The sequence below is a fragment of the Spermophilus citellus genome (assembly GCF_964194105.1).
Source record: "Spermophilus citellus genome assembly, chromosome: 3".
NCBI lineage: Eukaryota > Metazoa > Chordata > Mammalia > Rodentia > Sciuridae > Spermophilus > Spermophilus citellus.
Window position 1 is genome coordinate 12,386,668 of NC_138184.1, and position 11,443 is coordinate 12,398,110.

At 44.3% G+C, this 11,443-nt stretch overlaps 2 pseudogenes across 2 annotated transcripts; both read right to left on the reverse strand.

The window, feature by feature from the left end:
- Positions 1-1,083: 1,083 nt before the first annotated feature.
- On the reverse strand, positions 1,084-2,048 carry LOC308643236 (olfactory receptor 7A17-like; annotated as a pseudogene). The gene has a single exon. The product of its transcript is annotated as an olfactory receptor 7A17-like (transcript).
- A 6,141-nt stretch (positions 2,049-8,189) lies between these two features.
- Positions 8,190-9,135, reverse strand: LOC308643237 (olfactory receptor 7A17-like; annotated as a pseudogene). Its single transcript has one exon. The product of its transcript is annotated as an olfactory receptor 7A17-like (transcript).
- Between the last annotated feature and the right edge of the window lie 2,308 nt (positions 9,136-11,443).

Below are 11,443 nucleotides of genomic sequence, written 5' to 3' on the forward strand. Positions count from 1 at the left end.
CATTGTGAGCCATCCTTTGATCTTGAGGACTGAAGTCATCCTGAGACTGAAGGACACACATAATGGAGGATACGGGTATTGCTCATTCAGTTCCCTTCTAGTGCTGTGGCAAAATTCAGAAAGGGGAGGAATATTTCACTTAGAATAACGGAAGGATTAATATTTCTAGGCAGCACTGGACGTTTTCAAGCAGATCAGTGACTCAATAATGCAACCTACAAAATGCTGACCAATGTCAATGAGCAAATTCCCCCAACACAAGAACACCAACCTTCCACACCTCAGTGATTATATTTGCAAGGTGAAAAGACATATTTTACATAGCAATCCAATGTGTAATGTAGATGTTTTTCTCATCATATCTAAAGTCCTCTCTGATTCTGAGGCCAAAGTAACCAAACTTTCACTTTAAGTTTTTCTTTCTATCTAGACTTCAAGTGGAGACATGTATTTGAAAATAAGCTTTGCCAGTGATTATGGTAGAGGCTGTGGACACCATGCTGGGCAAGAGAAAAGAATCCCAATGGTGAGAAGAAAAGCCAGTGCGCAGCCATGAAGCTCACTGGTCTGTTAGAATCTGCCTCATCAGGAAGAGCAGCTGAGATGGGGACGTGAGGAGGCATGAGGGACCCACAAGGGCAAAGCCATGCTGTGGGGTTCCCTCCAGTATAGGATTATTACACAGGCCATCTTAACTGTCAAATGCATTTCCCCCACAGGAGTACCATGCACGACTGTGTGTTTCAGTATCAATAAAAGAAAAATTACTCCATATGATCCATCATGGGAGAGGAAATGGTTTTCAGAAATGCATGTCATCCTGTGAGATGAAAGTGAATTTCCAATATCTTTAATCCAGGATTGAAAATCACTTTGAGAGAGTATGCAGATGACAGAGAGGAAGACTGCTCAGATCTCAGAGCAGAGAGCTTAGCAGGGTGACCTTTATTATTTTCACAGGGAAGTTGAAATTAAAGGAAGAGAAACTCCAGAAAACAAGTAGAAGGAACAAGTCATACTTCTCTCTCTCTCAGATCAAAATATTGTAATTTTTTTTTTTGCTCTGAGTCTTGAGCTCTCTGATCAAAAGCCATATTTAAGACTCAGGAAAATGAGCCTTTGAATTATTTCTTTTTCAAAGAGACTTCTCAGAGTGCTCTTGATGTCCTTGTTCCTCAGGCTGTAGATGAAGGGGTTCAGCATGGGGGTGACCACGCTGTACATCACTGAGGCTGTTGAACTTGAGTGTGCATTTTGGGCAATAGAAGAACTAAGGTATACTCCCAGGAGTGTGCAATAGAACAAGGAGACCACAGAGAGGTGAGACGCACAGGTGGAGAATGGTCTGTACTTGCCCTGAGCTGATGAGATTGCATGGATGGAGGACACGATCTTGGAGTAGAAGGGAAGGATGTCAGCCAGGGAACCACCTCGAGCAGCCGGCTACAATTACAGCACCATATTATTTAAGAAAGTGTCAGAACAGGCAAGATAAACCAACTGATTAGTTTCATAGAAAAAAAATGGCATGTCCAAGTCTGTGCAGAAGGACAGTAACAATGCCATTCAACTTAGTAGCAGGGAATAAAGAAAACTCATGATCCAGGACACCCAAACCAGAAATCCACAGAACCTGGGGTTCCTGATGACAGAGTAGTTCAGGGGGTGACAGATGGCCACAAAGCTGTCATAGGCCATCATGGCCAGGAGGAAGTTTACCAACCTCATAAATAATTTTAAAAAGCTCATCTGGGTGATACAACCTGCGTAGGAAATGGCCTTGCTCTGTGTCTGGATGTTCATCAGCATCTTGGGGATGGTGGTGGAGGTGAAGCAGATGTCCACAAAGGACAGGTTGGAGAGGAAGAAGTACATGGGCGTGTGCAGGTGGGAGTCTGAGATGGTGGCCAGGATGATGAGCAGGTTCCCCAGCACAGTGACCAGGTACATGGACAGGAAAAGGCCAAAGATGAGGGCCAGCAGATCTGGATCCTCTGAAAATCTCAGCAGAAGAAATTCTGTATTTTTGTGAAATTTTTTGGTTCCATGTGCTGTGAAGAGAAAAAATAACACATGAGTAGTTTTTGCACCTAGCCACCTTTAGGGTGACCCCAATTTCATTCCTATTTAGGAAACTCCTTCTCTAGTTAGCTGCTTCATTCCTAATTTGGAATTAGGAAAAAGGTAGCTTTGCTACAATTTTGTCAGCATTTTGTGTATTCTACAGTTTTAGTGAGCAATTCTTCCATGTCCTTGGGGAAGGGCCTTGAGTTCTGATCCTGTTCAAGGCACTGGCTTGGCCATGGGCACAGTGTGCTGAAAAACAAAAAATCCTAAAGATACCACCATGGAGAAACAACGTACAAAGACAGTTGTTAAAAACAACAACTCTAGCAGAGGGTTTCCAATGTTTTCTCCATAAAGTGATGATCCCTGTTGGAGTGATGATCCCTTGCATATGCGTAAGTGGACATAACAGTGAAAAAAAACATTCTCATAATATGACAGATGGTATAACTACTATGAATCAAACATGGAGAGGTCAGAAGGGAATGAGATGGAGGTGCTGGTCCTATGGGGGTCCAGTAGGAGAGGTGAAAGGTGACCTTAGGCAGAGGCTTGCAGGAGAGGAGGGTGCCCTCAGGTGGTCTGCATAGGCCTGGGCCTGGTGGGAGGGGCGACAGTGCAGGGTCCTGAGGATGGTGCTGGCCTGGCACATCCACATTTCAAAGTAGTCCTGGGAGCAGCAAGCATGAGCTGGTGGGTGCACAGGAGGCCCCGTCTGCGAATGCTGAGGAGGGAGCTGCCTCCTGGCTGCTGTGGAGATGCTGAGATCCTCAGGAGGGGCCTTCGTTCCCTTGCCCTCTTGTGACTGTTGCTGGAGGCAGCTTTACTGAGGTGGCTGACCCCCGAGGAGCTGCACATACTTTATGTGGATGAGAGAATAAATTCAGACACACGTGACCCTGGCTGTCCCTTTACCACTTCAGTGTCATAGATGTGCCCATTTCCTCCACGAGTGTCCCCAGTTCCCTTGTGTTTTTTTCTTTTGTTGTGATTTCCTTTGGCAGAACCTCTTACCCTAAGGTCTACCCTAACAGCGAATTTCACCTCCACGATATTATACCATTACAATCATTGTGCTGGTTCTGTGCTGTACAGCAGGTGTCTGGATATCAATCCCATGTACAACTTTACACCATGGACACACAGCCCACATGTCCCCCACTCGAGGTCCTGACACCACTGTTCTATTCTGTGTATCTATGAGTCTGACAACTTGAGGTATCTCATGGATGTTACAATCACACATTGTTCTGATGTCAAAGGTACCCTGTGGACCAGAGTGGGTCCCTCCTCGTTTCTCCCTGTTAGTTGGGAACAGGGGTCTGTATTGTCAAGGTCTCAGTTTATCAGACAAGCATCATACAAGAGGAAACACTACAGCCCCATATCCTTGATGAACACCAAAGCATAGAATCTGCAACAAAAGAATTGCACAATGAGTCCAACGGTGTGTTAAAAGGATCATTCCCAATTTGGAATATATGAGCTGAATTTCCCCTGATCTAGACTGATCTCCATAAAATCCTGCACCTCTTTTGACATTTTGTCATCTTTCTACAGAGGATTTATCCCTGGGAACATTATCACATACATGCATTTATTTTTGTGTATTCTACTTTTTGCATTATAATGTAAGGTCCAAACAAGAAGAGATTCTCCATGTTCTGTTCATTTTGTGTTTTCAAAGGTGGAAATTTATATTGTGAAAATTTAAAGAAATACAGATTTCTACCCAGATCAACACATAGTTTCAAAACAGTATTTTTAAACCAAATTGATTGAAAATCTAAAATAAAATTGACTAGAGATATGAAAAATTGTGCTGTATATGTGTAATAAAATTATAATGAATTCTGCTGTCATTTATTTTTAAAGAAATTAATTTAAAAATAAAATAAATTTTCCATCTAAGAATTAAAACAACAATCATTTAATTCCGTCATCCTGAGTAATTTGAGATTGAAAAAGACCTGTATATAAAATGATAAAACATACTTTTTTAGGAGCAGTGAAAGAAGTGGAGTCCAAAGGTAAATTCCATCCTGTAGAAACATACCAGTAGGAGTGATGGAGTGAGTCACAACCAAGGTTAGAGCGTCACCTCCGCTCCCTTCATGAGATCCCACCACGCACGTGGGCCAGGAATGTCACCTGCATCTTCCCACCTATTCCCAGCAGGAAGCCCATGAGGCCAGGTGCCTATTCCAACTGTGGAGAGAGGACATCTCTGCTGATGTAATGAAACTCCTGTGTATGAAACATGTGCTTATGAGAAGGACATGGGAGATGTTCACTTGAATGCAATAGAGTACGTTCTACAAAAAGGCAGAGGCTGATTGATGCTTATGAAAACAGAACCAACCCAAAAGCCAAAAGGCAATAGTTCAGAAAAACAGATGAGAAATAAGATGCAAAATGGTATAAGAGGGACTTGATTAGCATGGATCATGCAGAACTTTAAATATAAAAAGCAATGGAGGGGAGTCAGCAAGGGGACCTACTCGTAGGTTTGGCCACATAAAATTCATAAGCTCACCTGCTCCCCCTCAAACTGTCAAAACATATATAAAGAACTACATGGCAAATAGGACCTTAGTGAAAATCACTTCCAATTCTTTCTTTGAACTCAGAATGTAAAGATTCGTATTCCCATAAAAGCAAAGAATTTGCAATACCAAAGAAAAAAAAGGCTAAAAACCTAAAAACATTGTGTTCAGCCTCTAGTGTAGGAAAGAATTGCAAAATATAGCCCTTCAATTTTCTACTTTAATCCATCAAAATAAAAGTTATTTCATGACCACCCAGCATGAGAGAGTATGCTGTGAGAAGTGTGTCCCCTGAAGGAGGGTGGCAAGGCAGTATTTGTGAGCAGCCCATTAGTCTCCCCTTTGTGATGAATATGGAAGTGGCTTGAATACACTCCAGGCTGAAATTAAAGAAAGAAATGCCCTCAGCTCACTGCACAACCCTCCACCCCTGAGACTCATTTTGCCCAACCTGCTCCTGGGGAGCTCCCTGGATATGTTCTCATTTTATGGAAAATACTTGATACACTTTCCCAGTCTTGTCAAATTGGACTCTGTTCCCATTATATAGTCGTCAGCAATGATCTAAGCACTGCAGATCTGAGAGTCGCTTCTCTTTTTAACATGTTAACCAGTGGCAGATGAGTGAGTCAGCACTCAGCTCTCTCAGCTCTGGGCTGGGTCGGTCCATGTTGTCAGCTTCTGTTCTTGATGAACGTTTCCTGCAGGACCTGCCTCCAGTGATGAACTGAGTGTCATGAGCTTTCCTCCTGGCCCTCCCAATTCTCCTGCTCCAGGGCACTGGTCTTCCACCAGGCAGGATGAGGCCTCCTGGAGATGGGTGGCAATGGCTGAGGAAGTTGGGGTTGTTACAACTTGGGATTTGCACTGGGCCTAGCAGGTTGAGAGTGGAGAGTTTGAGAAACACTTTTTCAGACCAGAATCTTTCCAACTTCAGTGAGAATATGGATCACTTGGGGATCTGGTTGAAATGCAGGTTGTGATGTGGCAGGTTGGTGTGGCCAGAGGTTGTGGTTTTGTAAGAGCTCCCAGTTGGCATTGAGTCTGCCAGTCCTGGCTGGTGGACTCTCTTGTTTTTTGATGCTACACAGTAAAATTGTGATAATGGCCTATAACAGAATGTTCTCAAGAACCCATGCACTGTGGAGTGACTGCTCCAGCTAATCATCATGCGCATCACTTCCTGCGGTTATTATTTCTGTGGTGAGACACTCGATATCCACTCACCACTGTTAAAGATTCTGTTGCTAACTATGGTCACCAGGTTGTAGGTCTCTGAACTCTTCCTCCTGTCTAGCTGAACCTCAGATCCTTTGACCAACATCTCTCCCCACAACCCCACAAACCACATCAGTCCCCGGTGACCACCATTTCACTTTTTTATTTCTATGAATTAACATTTTATGATTCCACATGTGAGTGAGATCATGCAGCATTTATATTCTGGTCTCACTTTCCCTTCCCTGGAAACTAGAATTTCCATCTGTGTTGTCACAATTGAAAGGCTTTCTTCCTTTTTTATGGTTGAACCAAACTCCCCTGAGTATACATATGGCGTTCTCTTTATCCATCCATCCATGGATAGACACCTCAGTGGATTCCATATCTGCCTACTCTGGTCGATGCTGCAGAGATATGGAAGTGCAGAAGTCTCTGAGATGTCACCTTCACTTCCTTTGGGTGACCTTTTCCAGTGGTGGGACTGCGGGGTCACATGGTGGTTCCATTATTTTGCACTGAGGCTGTGGTCCAGCGTCAGAGTTAGGTGCAGGTGTTCTGAGGCCTTCTCCACCGTGAACTATCCACTACCTCAGTTCTGAATTTAGGTGGTCAGATGTGGACCCTGTTGAGCTCAGCATCTGCCTAAACAATTTGACATTTGCATCCTGAATGTTTTCCTCATGACAGGAAGTCCAACTTACTGACCCTGGCTCCTTATTTATAAACTGGGTCATTCCCCACTTCTTTATGGTGTTTCTGTGTGAACTAAGTTGTGGGTTATAGCTCACAGGAAATGACCTGCCCTGGCTGCTCCAGGGATAGCAGCCATTGTGACCATCACCTTGTTCCTCATTGGCTCAGGTCACTGTGACGTCACAAGGGTTTCCTGGCACAGGGAGTACAGCATTGAGCAGCTCCTGGGAGACAGGGATGGTGGTTCAGGGGACATCGTCCTTGGACCCAGGCAGGCAGCTCAGAGCCTTTGTCCACCACCTGTGTTAGACTCATGAACATCATCTTGAACCACTCATGAAGGCTCCAAGTAGGCACAGTGAGGGTTTTCAGACTCTTTAATGCTATTTTAGCATGTTCCACTCTTGGGAAAATGTATAAAACTGATGTTTCTTGGCACACCAAATTATTTCCCCATTGCGTCTTATTATTTCTGGTTCAAATCCATAAAGTATAATTCATACACTTTTTTTAAGAAGAGATTTTTAGTTCCAGATGGACACAATACCTTTATTTTGTTTATGTTGTTTTTTTAAGTGGTGCTGGGGATTGAGCCTGTGCCCCACACATGCTAGGCATGCGACCTACCACTGAGGCATGACGCCTGCCCGTAATCAATAAACTTTTGATGTCACCAGGAATATAAACTGTTTTCCTCTCTGATTATGCACCACAGAGAACTGGTTACAAATTTTACAATTAGTCATCACGCCCACATTTTCTCCACTCTTGGCCTCAGGCTCCCCAATGGGAGAGCAAGAGAAAGTCACAAATGAGAGAGAGAGTGAGCACATTGAGAAGTGGGATTGTATTGGAGGGACACTTGTTCTTAGAAAGTTCTATCCCAAAAAGGCCAGAAGGGGCAGGGTTACAAGGGACAAGTGAGTGTGATTCAACCCAAGGGGCATCACCTACATCTGAAGACAGGCCCTCAACTTCCTGAACTGGGACAATGCCAAAGTCACTAGGAAATGTAGGGATGGGTCAGAGCCTCTCACTTCAGGATGGAAGGGGGGGCATTCAGAGGGGCTCCCCACAGTTGGGGTCCATGTCTATCACCTCCTGAGCTCAAATGGTTCTTGTGATCCGAAATTGTGATCTAAAGTATGGAAAAGTAAGTTTAAAAATGGAGCAACACTGGATTTCATTGAAACTGTACAGGTGAGCCATGAACATACTGGAAAAGGAAGGCCCCAGGTTAGAAAAAGACACACCACACACACACACACACACACACACACACACACACACACAAATCTGAGAGCAGGTTAACTGCAGCTGTGCATGGTGTGCACACCTGTCATCCAAGTTCCTTGGGAAGCAGAGGCAGGGGAATCGTGAGTTTAAGGCCAGCCTGGGCAACCCAGAGACATCCTGACTCAAACAAAAACAAAACAACAATAACAGTCAAACCAACAAGTAATTGCTTCTACAGATTGAAAGGAAGAAAAAAAATACAAAACAGGCAATAGACTTATAGACACCCTTTGTCATAAAATCTGTGTATATGGCCAAGAAGCACAAAGAGCAAAGCATCTGCATTGGAGCCCAGCAGGAGAGGCAGCGTCCACACTGTGAAGCACCCTGTTCCGTCACTCTTCACCACACTGTGCAGGCACAGGGTCAGTATTCCTGTCTGCTGGAGGACAAGGAGCTGCACAGAAATGTTCCCAGGGCCCTCTTCATGTCCCTGTTCCTCAGGCTGTAGATGAAGGGGTTCACCATGGGACTGACCAGGGTGTACAGGTGGAGGCCAACACCCCTGTCCAGGAGGCACCTGTCCCTGTGGATCTGAGGTAGACCCCCAGGCAGGTTCCATAGAACAGGGAGACAACTGAGAGGTGAGAACCGCAGGTGGAAAAGGCCTTGCACTTCCCTCCTGCTGTGGAGATCCACAGGACAGAAGCCACAATTTTAGAATAAGAGAAAAGGATCCCAGCAAGAGGGAGAAGCCCCATGATGCCTGTCACTAAGTACAATATGATGCTATTGATGAAAATATCAGAGCAGGCGAGCTTGAGGACCTCAGGGAATTCACAGAAATAGTGTGGGATTTCCACGTCTGTGCAGAAGGAGAGCCTCAGTCCACTCACGCTCTCAGGAAGGGCTCCCAGCACACTGATGAGCCAGCTCAGGAGAACTGAGCACAGAGCTTGGGGCTCATGAGGACCTTGTAGTGCAGGGGCCGGCAGATGGCCACAAAGTGGTCATAGGCCATCACAGTAAGAAGTAAATTGTCCAGCTGTCCAAAAACAGTGAAGAAGCACATCTGGGTGATGCAGCCTGCATAGGTAATGGCCTTGCTCTGTGTCTGGATGTTCACCAGCATCTTGGGGACCATGGTGGAGGAGAAGCAGAGGTCAGAAAAGGACAGGTTGGAGAGGAAGAAGTACATGGGCGTGTGCAGGTGGGGGTCTGAGATGGTGGCCAGGATGATGAGCAGGTTGCCAAAGATGGTCACCAGGTACAAGGACAGGAACAGCCCAGAGAGAACCGACTGCATCTCTGGTTTCTCAGAAAGTCCCTGGAGGAGAAATCCTGGAGTCCCTGTGTGGTTTTCTGGTTCCATGTAAAGTAAATGTCCCTAGGGGAGAAGCAGCAGCTAGAAGAAGTCCATGGCCACCTCAGGACCCTGGCTGCCTGGGCGTGGACCCAGTGAATTCATGAATGATGAATGGATCCAGTGGATTCATGAATGATGAACATCACCAAAATTAAAATTCAGTAATTTTTGAAATCTCACCTATTTTCAATGCATATAAATTATTGGGAATCACATGGAAATAAATGTGCCAAGGAATTTTCCAAGTCTATGTTAACCCTGATACCAAACGACAACTGCTTGTTCTGTAGCACTACAAGACAAAGCAGCCATGATTTCCATTAATTGGCACAAGTAGAAAAAGTCACAAAGTATATTCATTGTGTGTCAAATATGATAAAAAGGTGGCATGTGATCCAAGAAAGCAGCAAATATTTCATGCTGGTCCTCATTCTAATACAACCAGCAAGATAATGATCCTCTAGCTATAATAGGATCATGTAATTAGATGGATAAAAAACTTTATGGAAATAGATCTGGCAAAGTACAGTTAAGTTGCTTAAATATGACAAAAACAATTCCCTTGTTTATCAGCTATATCCACTCTCACATGAAGCTGAGGAATTTACATGAGGCTTGCACAGAAGATCATATACCTGCTGCTACCATTACCCAATGTTGTTCTGAAATTTCAAACCAATGTGACCACAGAAGGAAAAAAAGTAACCGCAGCTTCACATGTTGTGGAAACATATGAACAACCTAAAACTGTTTGCAAAGTCTAACTACTCAGAAGTCTTTTTGATAAGGCTAAATAATAACACACAGACTTAACTTTCTTCCTTATTTGCAGCAATTAACCAATCCACCCTGCATAAAGGTTGTATTCCATACAGTACAAAAATGTCACACCCACAGACCAGGGTTTGGCTCACTGAAGGTGAACAGGATATGATAGGAACAGTAAGTCATGTTAATTTGCACTTACTGGTGGCAGAGGATTTATCAGTCCTTTCTGCTGACTGACAGCATTTTGTCTGCCTAGAAACACACGGGAGGAGAGAGGTGTCACTTGTGCACATGCAGAAATGACTGTAGGTGGATTGAGGGGTCACTGACCATGTGAGTGGGTGGAGCAAGGTGACTGTGATGTTGCAGGACCTGTGGGTGAGCGAGAGACGTGGACACTGGGAAAGACGTTAGGGGAAGCCAGCATTGCCCCCAGGGGAACTAGCAATGGGCTCCTGATGAGGAAGAAGAGGGCTGTGTAAAGAAGTCAGAGTGAGCAGAGGACAAGGGAGGCGTTTGGAGAGAAGAGGCTGCAGTCATTCCTGAGGCTTCCTTCTTTCAGGCTGGGCACCTGGAAATTTCCGACACAATGAACTTTCCTATTTCCTGGCCCCAGGTGATGCCCCGAGAGGAGCTGCCTCTCAGTCCTCTGATTTCATCTGCAGAGACCTCACTCTGCTGCTCCTGCTCTCTCTACCGTGGTCCTGGGCAGATGAGCTTGTGATCTTGTCCTGCAGGCAGGTGCGTGGTGCAGACAGCCGCTGTGCCCTCCCCATCAGGGGACGGAACACAGTCATGTTCCTGAGGCAGAAGAGATTTTCCTTCTGTCCTCGGATTGGTGGATGGAGGACATCAGGATGAACAGTGTGTCCTGAATTCCAGAGTCTGAATTCGCAGAGCATTTTGTCTAGTTTTTATTTTTCTTCTAATGTTGTAATCTCTAGGCAATATATATATCTGCTAGGAATATGGGGACAAGAAATGATTGGGAAATTTCCAGTCAATTTTGTCCCCTTGGGGGGTATCTCTAAGTTGGAAAAAAGTGCCCTTCCCACGGGGGCCAAAAAGCTGGTGATAAAAACTGTAAAGAACACAGAGCAGGTCATTAAATAATGATAAAGGGTTTGATTCCACGAGATAATATAAAATATAAACACATACACCCAACCGTGGATCAGCCAAATATGTAAAGGAAGTATTTCAGGATGTAAAGGGAGAAATAGATTGTGATAAAAGAATAGTAAGGGGACTTTTTTGATGAAAATGCATTTATTTATTATGGCATTTCTAAATTAGAGTCCAAGCTTTCCGAATATAACAAATTTAAATTTGTTACACCCTCTCTTGTTTTCCCATTATTAAAAACAATTACATAAGATAAAGTGGTAGTATTTTTATAGAATACTGATTATTAAAAAACTCATGCTTTGATTAGTTCATGAGAGTAATACATCATGGTGGGGGTAATTCAGACATTCATATGTGCATATTATATGATCAGTTCCATTTTAATCCCCAGTATTTCCATTTTCCCTCCTCTCCTACC